We start from the raw sequence: 16,255 nt of genomic DNA, 5'->3' as shown, positions 1-16,255 counted from the left end.
CTGTGGAGAGGACAACGTGGTCCCTGCCATTTCAGAAAGAGGGTGGGAGCCTCCGCGCAGCCCGGGAAGCCAAGGCACGCTTGAGCCTGCCCGTGTTTCCTCCACTCCACGGCGCGCCATTCTAACAGCTGCTGTTCTTCTTACTGCTCTGTGAGTGGCAGGGGACAGCACCATCTTCCCTCCCGTGCCTGGGGCCTCGGAGGGTGGAGTGAGCCTCGGCCCAGTGTCCAGGTTCCTACCTCCCAAAGATTCCGGCTGGGGCACTATCCTGGGCCTGGTTCCCCCAGCGCCAAGCTGCAGAGCGCCGGGCACCACCCGCGAGAGAAGCAGCCTCGCGTGCCCTGGAGCCCATCCACAGTTTGGATCCGCACCGAACACCAGCAGACTGCAGCAGGAGGCTCCTTCTGCGGTTCCAACTCGGCTTCCGAGGGATGCAGGCAGGTGCTCTCCTCCTCTCCAGCCCTGGTCAAGCCAGGGCTCCCGGTGGTCTTTCAGCCCCCACAGCCTCCGCGTGTAAAAGGCACTGGCAGCACAGGGTGGGCGTTTGGCGACTTTACCTACCCACGTCCGGGCTCTCTCCTCTCCCTGCACCTCCATGCTCTCCCCAGAATTGCAGGGTCCTGGGTGCAGGTGGCACCTGCCATTGGACCAGCTCCCGGCTTCTTCTCCAGAAGTGTCCCGGGACCGGGGGGAGTTGGGGTCCCAGTGCTGTGAGGAGCTGCCGACTTGGGGCCCGGGGCTGTGGGGAGCCGTGGGTCCCGGAGCTGTGGGGAGCCGAGGACTTGGGGCCTGGGACTGGGGGGAGCTGTGGACCCGGGGCTGGAGGGAGCCGGGGTCCTGGGGCTGGAAGGAGCCGAGACTTGGGGCCTGGGGCTGGAGAGAGCCATGAACTTGGGGCCTGGGGCTAGGGGGAGCCGCATGGTTGGGGCCCGGGTGGAAGGACCATGGACCCGGGGCTGGGGTTCGGGATCCCGGAGGAGGACCATCATTTGCGGGGGCTGGGGGGAGCCTTGGAGTTGGGGCCCGGGGCTGGAGGGAGCGGTGGCTGGAGGGAGCCGTCCCCGCGCTGCCCTGGTGGAGTCCGCGCGCCCTCTGGTGGTCGCCTCGGGGAAACGCCGCGGGGCCGCAGCCGGCGGTCCGACAGCCCAGGTGAGCCCCTAAGGATTCAAGCGTCAGAGTCCCTTCAAACCGAGGGCAGATGACTACAGGCCACCTCCATCCCCGGGAGCGTCAAGGAGGGGCAGCGATATGAGAGCCAGGGGGTCACGCGCCTTCCTCTCCAGAGGGGTTAGTTCAGCCTCGTGGGGCTGGGGCCGGCCCGGAGAGGCCGCCCTGAGTCCGGGACCCGCAGGAGGCCTCAGCCAAAAACACAGAGGAAGGGGCGTGGGAGAGTGAGGGGATGGTGCCGGCCGTCAGCACAAGAGAGGAAAGAAATCGAGAAATCTGGAAATCAGGAAAAGTATTGGCTGAGGGCAGAGGGCAAAGGCCACCTCTGACATCTGACCCTGATAGCGACCGAGTCCCGAGCGTCCAGAGCTGTCCTGAGGGTTCCACGGGAAACCTCGTACTGTCACCACGACTCCCTCTGTGCAGATGGAAGAGCGGGTCTCAGAGGGGGCACAAGGTCTCGCAGGGAGCAGGGAGTGGCACAGACTTGGCCGGGGCCACCCACCCACTGCAGCAGCCCCTTCCCTCCAGCCCATCTTCTCTAGCTCCAGAAGCAGGTCTCAGGCTGAACTAACAGATGTGCCAGGCGGGGAAGGCCAGGGCTCTGGGAGTGCGGAGGAGGGGATGGGACAGCCAGGCCCAGGGGCGCCGAGCCCTGGACAGAGGTGCATGGGCAGAAACAGTGTTCGTTCTGAAACAGGGACAGATGGTGTCCTCTCGTAGTCAAAGCCTGAGTGGAAAGCGTTCTAGGACATATGAGAACCCAGGTGAAGAGATGGAGCGTTTCTGCTGACCCTAAGGAACACTCTTCTGGAATCCAGGTTGGTGAAACACAAAGGCTGCCCCACCACTAGCAAGTGCTTAGAGCCCGGGTCCCAGCCAGGCAGGCGGCAACGCAAGGCCAGCATCAGGAGGACCCAGGGGCCGGGCCAAGGCTGGCCGTCCTGGGATAGGAGACCCTCCCCAGCGCCACAGAAGGCCCCACTCTCTGGGTGGTGACCAGCTGCCCCAGGGATGCCCTGCCTTGAGGTTGGATCTAAAAAACCACCTCTTTCAGCTTTTTCTCCTTTGTCACAAAAAAAGTTTCAGAAATAAAACCCGCTGGAAGATTGTTATGACATGCACAGAAGCCGTGTCAGGCTGAGTGTGCAGCAACCATGTGGGATGACGGGCCACACACACCCGGGAGCACACCCTCACCGCAGCACCTGCACACGTGGGTCACACCAAAGCCAGAGTTTGCTAAGAATATCTACCCTACACCGCAGTATCGTCTCTTTATTCAAGCCGGCAACTAATTGATTTCAGGACCCACTAGTGGATTGTGGGAGCAATTTTAAAGTCCCTGCTCTGTGTCCAGGGCCACATCGAGAATGAAAGAAGGGAGTAGTGAGGGAGCCCCAGCCCTGGATGCCCCTCCCTGGGGAATGCCTGCCCTGAACACCCGACCAGCCAGGCAGAGTGGGGCAGAGGCGCAGCCCACCCTTCCAGGGCAGGTGAGCCATAGGCACCTCTCCCAAGACCCCTCAGCGAATGTGCCAACCCTGCCAACCTCTCCTCTGGTCACAGCTCACTCTCTGTTCTAGACACTGGAAGTTTCCTTGCTCCATTGGGAGGGCTGTGAGCATACATGAGGGAAAGACCCCAGGAGAAGAGAAAAGAGAAGGAAAGAGAAGTGGCTGAGATGTGCCCAGGACTTCCACGAGGTGGATTGGAAGAATGCTGCCCAGAGAATTGACCTCAGCCAACAAAAAAAAAAAAAGCTTGGAATCATCAAGCAATTATTACAACTGTGGAAAAAGATAAATGAATGTACAAAGCTCCCAGGCAATGCATCAAATCGTCCAAGGCAGAGACAGATTGTATGCAGCCTGCAGAGATTTCAGCTGTTGCTAAGATGAAGCATTGGCTGGAATTAGGCAGCACACCAACACGTGGTGGAGTTTCAGTCCAGGCGAGTGCAGTGGATGATGACTCACTCACTCACCTCTGCCTCCAGGTTCAAAAATCTCTCCTTCAGCCTCCAAAAATGAGATTACAGCTAATTTTTGTATTTTTAGTAGAGACAGGGTTTCGCCATGTTGGCCAGGCTGGTCTCGAACTCCTGACCTCAGATGATCCACCCGCCTCGGCCTCCCAAAGTGCTGAGATTACAGGTGTGAGCCACCGTGCCCAGCCGGATTTCAGTAACTTGAAAAAATACAGGCAGATTTGTTCTATTTGCTATACTTTCCTAGTTCAATGCAAGGAACGCACTTCCAGAACACAAGACGATGAACTAATTTTAAAATGCACAGACCGAGGATCCCATCCAAGGCATCATAGGCCACTGTGGGCCTCTGGTCCTGCCCACACCCCCCTCCTGAGCCCCTCTCTCTCCCACAGCCCATCACATCCCGGGCTGAGGTGCCCAGGCAGCCTTGGTGAACACCAACCAGGGCGAGGGCAAGGAGGCAGCTGTGAGATGGGGGGGTCTCAGCCACCTGCCTGGGCATGGTCGACAGAATGCCACCTGACATGCCCCAACCCTGGCACCTCTTCCCAGTTCTGTAATTTAAAATAACTCCATGTGATCCCCCACGCTGGGGCCACAGGCAGGGCAGGAGGTGGCCTTAGGTCCCCAGACACCTGCAGAGGCCCAAGCTGTCCCTGAACACCACAGCAGCCACAGCGACCCTCCCAGCAGGCGAGCGAAGCTATTTATAGGCAGAGTGCTGGTGTCAGTCCTCAAAGACTAGGTGTTCAGTCAAAAAAGACCCTTTTTAGGTCAGGGAAATAAGTTTAAAAATACTTCTGTCTGCAAGTGTGCCAGACGGAGGGTGGAGGCTTTCATTGTCTTGAGCAGCCCGGGGGAGCTTCCTCCACTGGGACCTGCTAGACCAGGGCAGGCCTACCTACCTCCCACACCTGCCCCGGGCCCTGGCTGGGCACACCCAGCAGCTCTCTCTGTCACGTCGTGTCCCACTGCCCAGCCCTACCAGCCTCTGGGGTGGGATTTCACCGCTGCTCCTCCCGCCCCTCCTGCAGCCTGTGACCTTGGCCTCCACCAAGGAGCATGTGGGGCCCTGGGGCCTGCAGGAGATACTGGGCTCTGGCCCCTCTGTGTCCGTGCCACAGAGACACAGATCTGCTGGCTGCCACCGGAGCCACTGGGGTGTCCAAGGGGATGGCTGTGTATGAGTGTGTATTTGTCCATGTATGAGTATGAGTTTGAGTGTCTGTGTCTGCATATGTGTGTCTGTGTGTGCATGCATGCATGTGTGTGTGAATGTGCATATGTGTGTGGGCATGTGAAGTGCATGTGTGTGTGTGTCTGAGTGTGCATGTGAATGGTGTATATGAGTGTGTGAATGTGTATATGTTGGTGTATGAGTGTGTGTGAATGGTGTATGTGTGTATCTGTGTATGTGTGTGAATGTGCATGTGTCTGTGTGTGTGTCTGTATGAATGTGTGAATGTCCATGTGTGTATGAGTGTGTGTTAATGTGCACGTGTGTGTGAATGTGCATGTGTGTGTGAATGTGTGTGAATGTGCACGTGTGAATGTGCATGTGTGTCTATATGTGAATGTGCGTGTGTGTGAATGTGCATATGTGAGTGTGAATGTGCGTGTGTGAATGTGAATTTGTGTGTGTATGAGTGTGTGTGAATGTGCATGTGCGAGTGTGAGCATGCATATGTGTGTCTGAGTGTGAGTGTGCATCCTGTGCACGAGTGCGTGAGAAAGAGGCACAGAGGGGCAGGGGATGAGGCATGAGGGGAGAAGGGCTGGGTACTGTTTTCAGGGCCAGCCTCACACTGGGTTAGAATTAGCATTCCCGACCACACCTCAATTCAGGGGCATCTAAACCACTGAGCAGGAGAGCGACAGCTTGGAATAGAAATCCTCTAGCCTAGGGGAGGAGAACATCTGAGGCACAGCTTAAACACCAAATCCCTCTCCGAGAGGAGGGGAGGGCTCCTGGGACAGGGCCCGTGGGGCAAGTAGGGCACAGGAACTTGTGGGCTGGGTGTGGACACTCCTTCCCCAGGGCAAGAGGCAGAGCCGGGGAGCTTGGGTGAACGCTGTCTCATCAGCTCCAGCAGGAGTGTCGGAGGACATAGGCCATGAAGAGAAGGGGGATCACGGAGAGAATGAGAGTGGGGCCACAGAGGGAGACAGAGAGAGAGGCCATGAAGAGAGAGAGAGTGGGGCCATGGGGGGAGGGGGGAGGGGAGGGAGAGAGAGAGGATAGGAAGGGAGAGGAGAGAGCGAGGTTAAAGGGCCATAAGAGGTTAGGGGAGGGATGAAGTAGGCCATAAAGAGGAGCGGCCGAAGTTTGAGAGAGGAGGTTATGAAAGGAGATGAGAAGATATGGTTTGAGGAGATTGAGAGGAGGTTATGAGAGAGGATATGAGAGAGGTTATGAGGAGGTTGGAGGGATTGAGGGAAGTATTGAAGTTTGTAAGGGAGATTGTGGAGAGTATTGAAGGGAGTTATAGGGAGGAGGTTGTAAGAGGAGGATTTGAGAGGGGGAGGGATTATGGAGGGGGGAGGGATTATGGAGAGGGGGAGGGATTATGGAGGGGGGAGGGATTATGGAGAGGGGGAGGGATTATGGAGGGGGGAGGGATTATGGAGAGGGGGAGGGATTATGGAGGGGGGGAGGGATTATGGAGAGGGGGAGGGAGAGCCGCCCATCTTCTTCAGTGGCTCAGTCATGGTAGAGCCTATCTGTGAAGAAACTTTTGATTCAAGCTGGCCCTATTCCTGGGGCTAAAGAAGATCTTAAAGAATTCCTCCACTCTTCCCTGAACTGTCGTAGGATCTCGTGTGTGGACGGGGGAAGACAGATTCTTCGCATGCAACCCTTAGCGGGTGGGTTCTATCTTTCGTTCGAGTTGTTCTGTTCTCCGCCCATCCTATCACTGATGAAAGTAACAGTGGTTCTGAGCCCGCCTTCGCCTTTGACTTCCAGATGGTGCTGGCGGGTCTCCTCAGATCACAGACAAGGAAGCTTAACTTGGAGAAGGTAAATGGTTTTCCACACTGCGCAGCTAAGGGAAGGAACCAGGAAATGTTCTTCTTTGGCGCTCACGGTCTGCGTGGTTCCTTGCACCGTCCAGACGAAGCCAGAGCAGGGGACGCTGTCCAGAGCAAGCCCAGACCCCGCACCGCTGTCATTCTTCCCAAACACCCTCCCTCTTGCGGGGCCCATTCCAGCTTCCACCTTTGCGCTTAGTCTTTCTCTCAAACGGCAATGCCCACCTCTTCTTTCCAGGTCTTTACATTCTACGTGACAGACACAGAGTTCAGGGCCAGCCCCGGAGTTCCGAGGGGGATGAATGCTGGGAGGAAGAAGCCGGGGAGGGAGTTCTCAGGACACGACCGTATTTAGAGTTGCCATGCCTCGGGAGATGCTCGTTCTCCTAACCTGGGGTTCCGATGGAGGCGGAAGTCAATGCATCTTTTTTAAAATTTGGCCATAAGTTACCAAAGCCTTTGCATTTGTATGTATTCACTGACTCAGTAATTTTAATCAATTAGAATTTATACCAAGGAAATGATTATGGATTTGCACATGACATAGCCACTAGTATGTTTTCGACAGTAGTATTTATAGTAGAACAAATTTGGGCAGCAGCCTAAATTACCATCACTAGGGAATTGATTAAGGAAATTAAGACACATCCACATAAGGGATTGCTACTCAGTTATGTGAGGTGACTGGGGAAGAATATTTAACCTCCTCAGCAAATATTTACCATACATTGCGTGGTGACAAGAGCTGCTTCCGTAACTCAGTGTGCACCCTGGTCCACTTGGGTGTGTGTGTGTGTGTGTGTGCGTGTGTGCAGGGACCTACTCTCTGGGCGATGCAATTACAAGTGACTTTGTTTTCGCCCTTTCCTCCTCTGTATTTTCCAAATTTGTCGCAATGACAACTTAGCTCTTTGTAAGAAAAAATAAAACATTTTAATTTAAAAAATGTTTAAGAAATGATTTGTTTTGTTTCTACTTTCCTCTCTAAATCCATGCTGGTTTTTACCTGATCAGGAGAACATCCTGGAACAGCCGCCAGGGAGCTGGCTGGGTGCACATTTGAGAGATTTGGGGCCTCGGCTTTTGCTATTGCTTCCAAAGCCAATGGTGTAGTTTTTTTGTTTTGTTTTGTTTTTAAGGAATATCTGAAACGATAGTCTTCAACCTTTGATGGTGATGTTCACTTTTTAAGTAATCAGAGCCATTCAGAGAAGGATCTTGTGGACTGTGGGGTGAAAAAGAACTAGGTGGGCTGGCCATGAAGCCATGAGGTTTGCCTTCACGCCAGGCTCGACACTGGTGCCCCAAAAGGCCTTTCTCAAATATTCTCATCCATGGAAAAAGTGTACATTTTCCCAAGATGGCTCCATGGGGCTGGAGCCCCGGGTCCCAGGTCTGCTGCAAGACCCGCGATGTCCCGGGCAAGCCAGGGCAGCTCTGCCGGCTCGGGACACACAAAGGCCAGGTGCTGGTGTCCTCAGGCGTTTTTTAGCCCTGCCGTGGAGCCACCTCTTTGCCACCAGAACTGCATGCTTCACGCGGACAAGGCTGGACTGTGCCGTCCGCTGCCACGCCGCACTGTGTCCATCACCGCAGAAACGCCACACGGTGGCATTCAGTAAATATCAAGCTCATGAATGAGTGAGCGAATAAGAAACCGATGGGAGGCCGGGCGCGGTGGCTCACGCCTGTAATCCCAGCACTTTGGGAGGCCGAGGCGGGCGGATCACGAGGTCAGGAGATCGAGACCATCCCAGCTAACACGGTGAAACCCCGTCTCTACTAAAAATACAAAAAAAATTAGCCGGGCGTGGTGGCGGGCGCCTGTAGTCCCAGCTACTCGGGAGGCTGAGGCAGGAGAATGGCGTGAACCCGGGAGGCTGAGCTGGCAGTGAGCTGAGATTACGCCACTGCATTCCATCCTGGGCGACAGAGCAAGACTCCGTCTCAAAAAAAAAAAGAAACCGATGAACAAATGCGACAGCACCATTGTCTCTGGGTGGGTTAAACATGCACAAGCCCAGGCGTCTGGGAACAGCCAGCACCGGGAAGCAAAGGCCGCCCAGCGGGTGTGAGAGCCCCGACCTGGAAAGAGTTCTGCAGGCTCCTGCACAGCTTCTCCTCATGGGGTCTGGCCCAGCCGGTGGCATCTCTGGACCCCGCATCCACTTACACAGGGATTCTGCCAGAAGCAGGCTCAGGGAGGGGCTGGAAGGACTTCCTCCGGGTCATGGGAGGGGAGGCTGGCCGGCACCCATTATATCCCTTGGCTGCCGCGAAGCAAGCAGGACAGACCCCAGAAAGGCCTGTTGGAACAGGAGAGGCTGCGTTTAGGCCTGCGCGGCTGCGTGAAACAGGGAAACACTTGCTTTTCCCTCCCCCAGGGATGCCATGGAGCAAGAAGCCACATGGGGAGGCACCTGGCACAGCCGAACGGGGGCCGATGAATGCGGCAGGCGGAAGCCCCGGTCCTGCTCAGTTTTCTCTTGTCCCGAAAGGACGCTGGTGACCACGTGGGGACCCACACAGCCTGGGTGGGATGCTGGGCAGGGTTACGGACATGGCCAGTGTGGCAGGCAGGGAGCAGGACGGGCTCCTGCCCAGGGCTGGGCTGCTCGTGGGGGATGTGGGGCGTGTTGGTGCTCAGGGGGTTCACTGTTCTCTTCCCGGTGCAAGCGTGGCCTCAGGAAGACGGGGTTCACCCAGCGTTGCTCTGCGTCAGCCCCTTCCCTGGCTGTGACTCAGCCCCAACGGAATCAGGGCAAGAGCCACTCGTGGACCAGAGGACACGGGGGCTGGAGAGGGAGACGGCCCCCAGGCTGCGCGGCCGGCTGCGGTTGCTCATTGTCCAAGCGTGGATGGGGCTCGTCCTGGCCAACCGCGTCACTCAAAGCCCGCGGGGCCCGGTCCCTGTGCTGGAGCCCCATGGCAGTCCTTGCACATCCGGCTGAGCAGCGGACCCTGCCCTCCCCGCCCTCGCAGGCCCAAGGCCGATTGTCGCTTTGTTACTTCGCTGGCTGTGGTTTGGGTTGGATTTTTTTGTTTGTTTGTTTGTTTGTTTTTTGAGACGGAGTCTCACTCTGTCGCCCAGGCTGGAGTGCAGTGGGGCGATCTCGGCTCACTGCAAGCTCCGCCTCCCGGGTTCACGCCATTCTCCTGCCTCAGCCTCCCGAGTAGCTGGGACTACAGGCGCCCGCCACTGTGCCCGGCTAATTTTTTGTATTTTTAGTAGAGACGGGGTTTCACCGTGTTAGCCAGGATGGTCTCGATCTCCTGACCTCGTGATCCGCCCTCCTCAGCCTCCCAAAGTGCTGGGATCACAGGCGTGAGCCACCGCGCCTGGCCTTGGTTGGATTTTTAGCTGTCGATATGCTAAGGGCTCCGCCTGGGGAAACCTGAATACATTGCGAGGTTAAGAACAGAAGTGCGGGCCAGACACTCGATGTTCCCACGGCCCGACCCTCTGGGTGGACACAGATGGTGTGAGCGGAGCCAGCATTGACCGTCCAGGCCTGAGGGTGGGGGGAACAGAGGAGACCCCGGTGGCTTCAATGTCCTGGCTATCAGGAGCATAAGGCAAACTTTTCATACGAAACTGGAATGTGTGAAAACACACTGTTTAAAAACACTAGTTGCTAACTTGTTCTTTCTTAACAAATTGTAATCCTCAAAGGGCCAGAAAGGAGAGGGCAGGCCCAGGGGACAGCTCTCCGTGGGTTTCTGGGCGTGTCCGGGAATAGGTGGGGCTGCTGTGGGGGAGCGAAGTGGGGAGAAGAGGGAAGAGAGAGAGGAGGGTCAGAGAGAAAGAGGGAGGGACAGAGAGAGAAGGGGACGCGAGGTCCCCTCCGGCCGGCAGGAAAGCCTCCCGCGGCGCACCCCTCACCCGTCCCTGGTGCTCGCTCCCACCAGGGACGGGCATCCCAGCCCCTTCGGATGTCGAGGCAGCACTGAGGAAAGGTCCCCAGCGTCTGTGCCAGGCGGGGGCCGTGGGCAGACAGAGCGCAGTCCTGGCGTGCAGTGGGCGGGAGGCGCGGCAGGGCCCGAGACAGGGGCGGCCCGGAGGTCCCCAGTGCTGGGCCGTGGTCGGGAGCGCCCGGCAGAGATGCGCGCGCGGAGCCTCGCGGTCCGGGGAAGGGGTGCGCGGGTGCGCGGCGGCCCGGCCTCCTTTAGCCGCGTGTTCAGGCGGGGGCTGTCCCTGCGCTGCCTTCTGGGACCCTCGGGGCAGCCAGGCGGGCCCGGAGCCCTTGTTCGGACGCAGCCAGCGGGAGGCCGCGCGGGGCTGGTGCGGGGACGCTGGGGACGCAGGCCCGGGGCGCCTCGGGGCTTACCTTGGGGCAGGGACAGAAGGACCGCCTGACCAGGTAAGTTCCGCAAAACGACAACAACAACAACAACAACAACAACAAAACCTTAACTGCAGAATCGCCCACGTCCTGAAATGCCTGATGCGGCCCCAAAGCGTGGCCGTCTGGGAGGCTGTCTGGGGTCCTCGGGCAATGTACTATCCCTCCACAAATGGAGGCTTCGAGACAAGGAATTCACTGCGAATTGCTTTTGTGTCTTCATAAAACTTTTTTTCCTTTTTTTGAGGCAGGGACTCACTGTTGCCCAGGCTGGAGTTACGTGACAGGATCTCTGCTCACTGCAACCTCCGCCTCCCCAGCTCAAGCGGTCCTCCCACCGCAGCCTTCCCAGTAGCTGGGATTACAGGTGCCTGCCACCACACCCAGCTAATTTTTTTTTTAATTTTCTTATTTTTTTTTTTTGGTAGAGACAGGGTTTCTCCACATTGGACAAGCTGGTCTCAAACTCCTGACCTCAAGTGATCCGCCTGCCTCAGCCTCTCAAAGTGTTGGGATTACAGACGTGAACCACCACGCGCAGCCTTGTGTTTCTTAATGCAGTATTTGGTTCACCAGTATTTTATTCAGGATTTTTTTGCATCAATATTCATAAACATTATTGGTTAGTCATCTTTTTTGTGCTATCTCTTCCAGGTTTAGATATAAATGATATATTTGCTTCATTAAAAGGATGTGGAAATTTTCTCATTTTAAATGCTTGGAACAATTTATGCAGCATAAGTTATATGATCTCCAAACATTTAGTAGGATTCCTCCGTAACATGTTGGGCCTTTCTGTGTGTGTGCCTAGTTTTTTGATCATTTTCTTTATTTTCTTCTGTAGAGATTGACTGGTATGAGCTTTAGATCTCCACAGCAGTTGATACTGATACACTGTTTATCCTAAGAAATTATCCATATCATATAGGTTTTTAAATTATCTGCAAAAAGATATACAAAGTAGTCTTTTATTGCTTACAAAATCCCTTTTATGGGCAAAGAACTTGAATAGGTGTTTCTCCACAGAAGATACACAAATGACCCACAAGCATATGAGAAGATGCTCAACCTCACTAACCATTAGGGAAACGCAACTCCAAATCACAATGAGACACCCCCTCACAGCCATTAGGGTGGCTATGACACACACACACAAAGAAACATAAAATAGCACGTTGGTGAAGATGTGGCGACATGGAAGGAATCCTTGAGCACTGTTAGTGGGGATGTCAAATGTTGCGGCCGCGGTAGAAAAGAGGATGACAGTTTCTCAAAAATTAAACATAGAACTGCCATGCGACCCAGCATTTCCATGCCCCCATACAGACACAGAATTGGAAGCAGGGTCTTAAAAAGACGTGTGCACACTCATGTTCATAACAGCATTCGTCATTGTCAAGCGTCCCAAGCGTCCACTGATGGGTGAATGGGTAACAAATGCACTGTGTGTTTATAATGGAATATGACTCAGCCTCGAAAAGGAAGGGAACCTTGACGCAGGCTGTCACATAATGGACCTTGAGGACATCGTGCAAAGTGAAATAGGCCAGTCACAAAAGGATAAGCACCATAGGATCCCAACCACATGAGGCACTTAGAGTCGTCAAATTTAGAGGCAGAAAGTGGAGTGGGCGGGGGGGGGGGGGGGGGGGCTGGGGGCTCGGGAAGGGGATGGGAGTTTGTGTTTCATGGGGACAGAGTGTCAGTTCTGTAAGATGAAAAGGTTCTGGAGATGGATGGTGGGGACAGCTGTACAGCAATGTGAACATATGTAATAGACAGAACTGGACACTGACAGTTAAAATCATACATATTGATGTATAATTTTGATGTTACATGTTTTACATAATTTGATGTTATGTTTTACAATTTAAAAAAAGTCTTATCAATAGTAATTCTTTCCTTATGTTTCTTTTTATTTGTACATTCTTTTTTTTTTATTTAGCTAGCGGCTTGTCTATTTCATTGAGTTTTTTTTTCTAAGGACTGGGATTTTAATCTATTAATTTTGTTAAATAAGCGTTTTCCCTTGATTACTCCGAAGACTAACAGGAGAGAGAATTTCAGGAAGCTTCACATGACATCATCTGAACGGCTGTCATCAGTGGCTCCCTGGCGAGGCTGGTGCCATCATCTCGGGGACACATCCATCCTGGGAAGCTGGGGCGCAGCCTGCCTTTGGTGACTGAGGTGCACATTGGCAATGCAAGGGCCAGGGAAGAAGGCGAAGCCAGGAGCAGCACTGCAAGGCACACGCCTGTCATCCCAGCACTTTGGGAGGCCAAGGCAGGTGGATCGCTTGAGCTCAGGAGTTCAAGACCAGCCTGGGCAATGTGGTGAAACCCCATCTCTACAAAAAATACAAAAATTAGCCAGGTGTGGTGGTGCACGCCTGTAATCCTAGCTACTTGGGAGGCTGAGAGGGGAGGTTCTCTTGAGCCCAGGAGGTCAAGGCTGCAGTGAGTCGAGAATGCACCACTGCACTCCAGCCTGGGTGACTGAGAAAGACCCTGTCTCCAAAAAAATGAGAACAAAACATGGTATCATTCTTCAGACACCATCCACAGGTGCTCTCCCTTGATGGCGAGAAAAAATTCTCTCCATTGTCAATTTTAGGGAAAAAACATGACTGGCCTCTGAGATTGAAAACATCCAGGCTTACTTTCGAAGCTGGGTGAAGAGCTTGGGTGTGGGTTTTCATTACGCCTCCTCTTCTCAACAGCAGCTGTTACTTGGAATCAGAGAAGCGCTCCTCTCCGTCTGGTCTGAAGGGCATCTGCCCTGTCCTCTAGTCGCCTGCGGTGGGCCGGGAGGTAGGCCTTTCTTTCTGGAGGGGTTTTCTCGGTGTCCAGCTCTGCAGCCTGGTGCGACACGTCCAGAATGCCCCACTGACTTTCCTGTCTGGATCGACGTCGGACCCTAGAGAACAGCCACAAGGACCTCTGCCCTCTCGCTGCAGCCTACAGGCAACACCAAAGGTCAGCAAGAAAGCTTCATTTTTGAGCATGAAGCTTCAAAACTGCTGTGCTTCTCATTTCTTTTAAGCACACAGCAATGAGCTGCACCTCAAAGTGTACAACACATGGCTCTGTGCTTCTGTTCCTAGAGCCACCAATTGTCAGTACTGTGTTTTCCTACAGAACTCTTTTATCACTTACTTTTCCCATCAGACGTAAGTCACTCTTTCAGAACATGCAAACACATGTTTGAATAAGAAAAGGACCTGGCCACACATGGTGGCTCACACCTGTAATCCAAGCACTTTGGGTGGCGAAGACAGGCAGAGCATTTGGGGCCAGGAGTTCAAGACCAAACTGGACAACATGGCGAAACCCCGTCTCTACTAAAAATATTAAAAATTAGCTGAGCGGCCGGGCGCGGTGGCTCACGCTTGTAATCCCAGCACTTTCGGAGGCCGAGGCGGGCGGATCACAAGGTCAGGAGATCGAGACCACGGTGAAACCCTGTCTCTACTAAAAATACAAAAAAAAAAAAATAAGCCGGGCGTGGTGGCAGGCGCCTGTAGTCCCAGCTACTCGGAGAGGCTGAGGCAGGAGAATGGCGTGAACCCGGGAGGCGGAGCTGGCAGTGAGCCGAGACTGCACCACTGCACTCCAGCCTGGGCGACAGAGCAAGACTCCGTCTCAAAAAAAAAAAAAAAAAATTATCTGAGCATGGTGGTGCACGCCTGTGGTCCCAGCCACTGGGGAAGCTGAGGTGGGAGGATCAGCTGAGCCCAGGAAGTCACGGCCACATTGAGCAGTGACTGCACCACTGTACTCCAGGTGAGACAGGCAGAAACCGCCAAGGTGAGATTTCAGGACTCAGCTGCCATGTTTCAACAGGAGTGCTCAGTGCCTCACACCTGAACCACTCCCAAACCTCCTGTGTCTGGGACGGGGACACCCCTGGGCCTGCCACAAATACACTGCCTCACGTAATTGGTTGCACTAAATAAATACACACCAAGACCTCCAGCATGCCAGGCACTGCTCAGGGGGCAACTATGGGAAATAACAATACCTTCTTCAAAGGATCTACCACTCTTGAGTGTTCCCTTAATTCAAAGAAAGCCCCATCTTCTCCCTGAAATGTCAAGGCGTTTTTTGCCCATGTTCTGTAGAGATCCCATTACCCAAAGTCCAGGTTTTAAAAACAAGGAATGACTTATTCTTGAACTATGGATTAAAGAGGAAGAAAACTGCCGTGGCCTCTAATCACATGGCATTTTCAGATTATGACTTAGGCTTAAAAATTCAATTAAATCGGATTTGAGAAATTCACCCAACACATTTCGCTTTTGTTCCCTATCGCCTCCTCCTCCATTTCAATTTCCCAAATTTGCCTCTTCTCTTGCTTTCTTTCTTCCTTACTTAGGTCCAAACTAAGGCACTTTCCTTTTCATCCTTATGAGAACAGGGAAAACAGGGTGACAAAATGTATCTTTGAAAGCAGCCACTGTCTGCGCACTGCAGGCCACCCTGCTTGTGGAAGGCCCCCCATTTGCCTTACGGAACCAGAGTGGAAACTGCAAGGTTTTATTAACATGGCTTCCAAATTACATACAATGTAGTTCAAACAGTTTTTGGTATGAAATCACACAAATGAAACACACAACAGTACATTTTCAACTACGTCACTAGAATTCACATGTGCATTACGCAGAGTTGAAGAGCATGAAGAATGGCTGTGTGGCCCTCCCGCACCTGCCTAGACGGCCTGCTTCCGGCTCTGGGGAGGGACAGCCACCGTGAGGCAGCGAGCCCATGAAACCCACTCTCGGGATGAACACAGACGGAACCTCACATGTGCCCTCTTCCCGCATACCCAACAGTGCTTCCACGGCCATTGTGCTCTTCCCCAGGGTCCTGCCGGGTGGCTCTGTCAAGCCCTGCACACCGGCCTGGACCAGGGGGATGACAGAAAGGGTGCCACCGTGTCCCAATCTGCTTTGGCTTTTACAGCCGCTGAGCCACAGGCTGTCCCACGAAGAATGGGAGAGGCCTGTCAAGGGAGGCACATGTCTTCCATCAAACTCAAGGGACCAAAGGAAATGGCACTAACTGAGAACCGTGGTCCTGTTTCTACATAAGGAGAGGGTGCTGCAGGTGGAGAGTGGGCTGCAGCTGGTCACCAGCGCCCCCCGAACCCCAGCACAGACACCAACACCAGCATCCGGGTGAGAGGGGAAGCCGGCCCATCATAGGGCAGAGCAGGGCGTGTGATGGGGGTATAGCTTCTTGAATGTTTCCTTTAACGGTAGTTTCTGGAAACAGAGCTGCCTTCTTTTTAAAGATTTCATTTTCAAAATAGACCATAAATTATAAGCAATTTCTAGCAACATGAAAAACGCGTGGGATACGTGAAATGGAAAATATACATGACGGTGTATGCACTGTGATCACAACCTCCAGCGAGGCCTGCACACGGCAAGAACACGCCACCTTGGAAGAAGAGCATCACGGGAGACTGAGCTTCCCCATCTTCAGTCTCTTATCGTCATGCTGGAATACAAGTCTCTTCTGAAGAAAACTTGTAAAAATTATCTATAATGCTTTAAAAAATTAAAAAGACTAACTCCCCCACCCCCAACCAAAAGGAGCATACTTTGATGCCATCCGCCTGGTCAGTTTGGAGTCATGCAGCACCCAGAATGCAGGCAAGGAGGCGGCGGCTGCCCTTGACCTTCGTGGCCCACTAATGAGAGCTGTGTGAAAGCCAC

The sequence above is a fragment of the Hylobates moloch genome, unplaced genomic scaffold (assembly GCF_009828535.3).
Source record: "Hylobates moloch isolate HMO894 unplaced genomic scaffold, HMol_V3 SCAFFOLD_1, whole genome shotgun sequence".
Lineage (NCBI taxonomy): Eukaryota > Metazoa > Chordata > Mammalia > Primates > Hylobatidae > Hylobates > Hylobates moloch.
Note: the sequence above shows the minus strand (reverse complement) of the source record.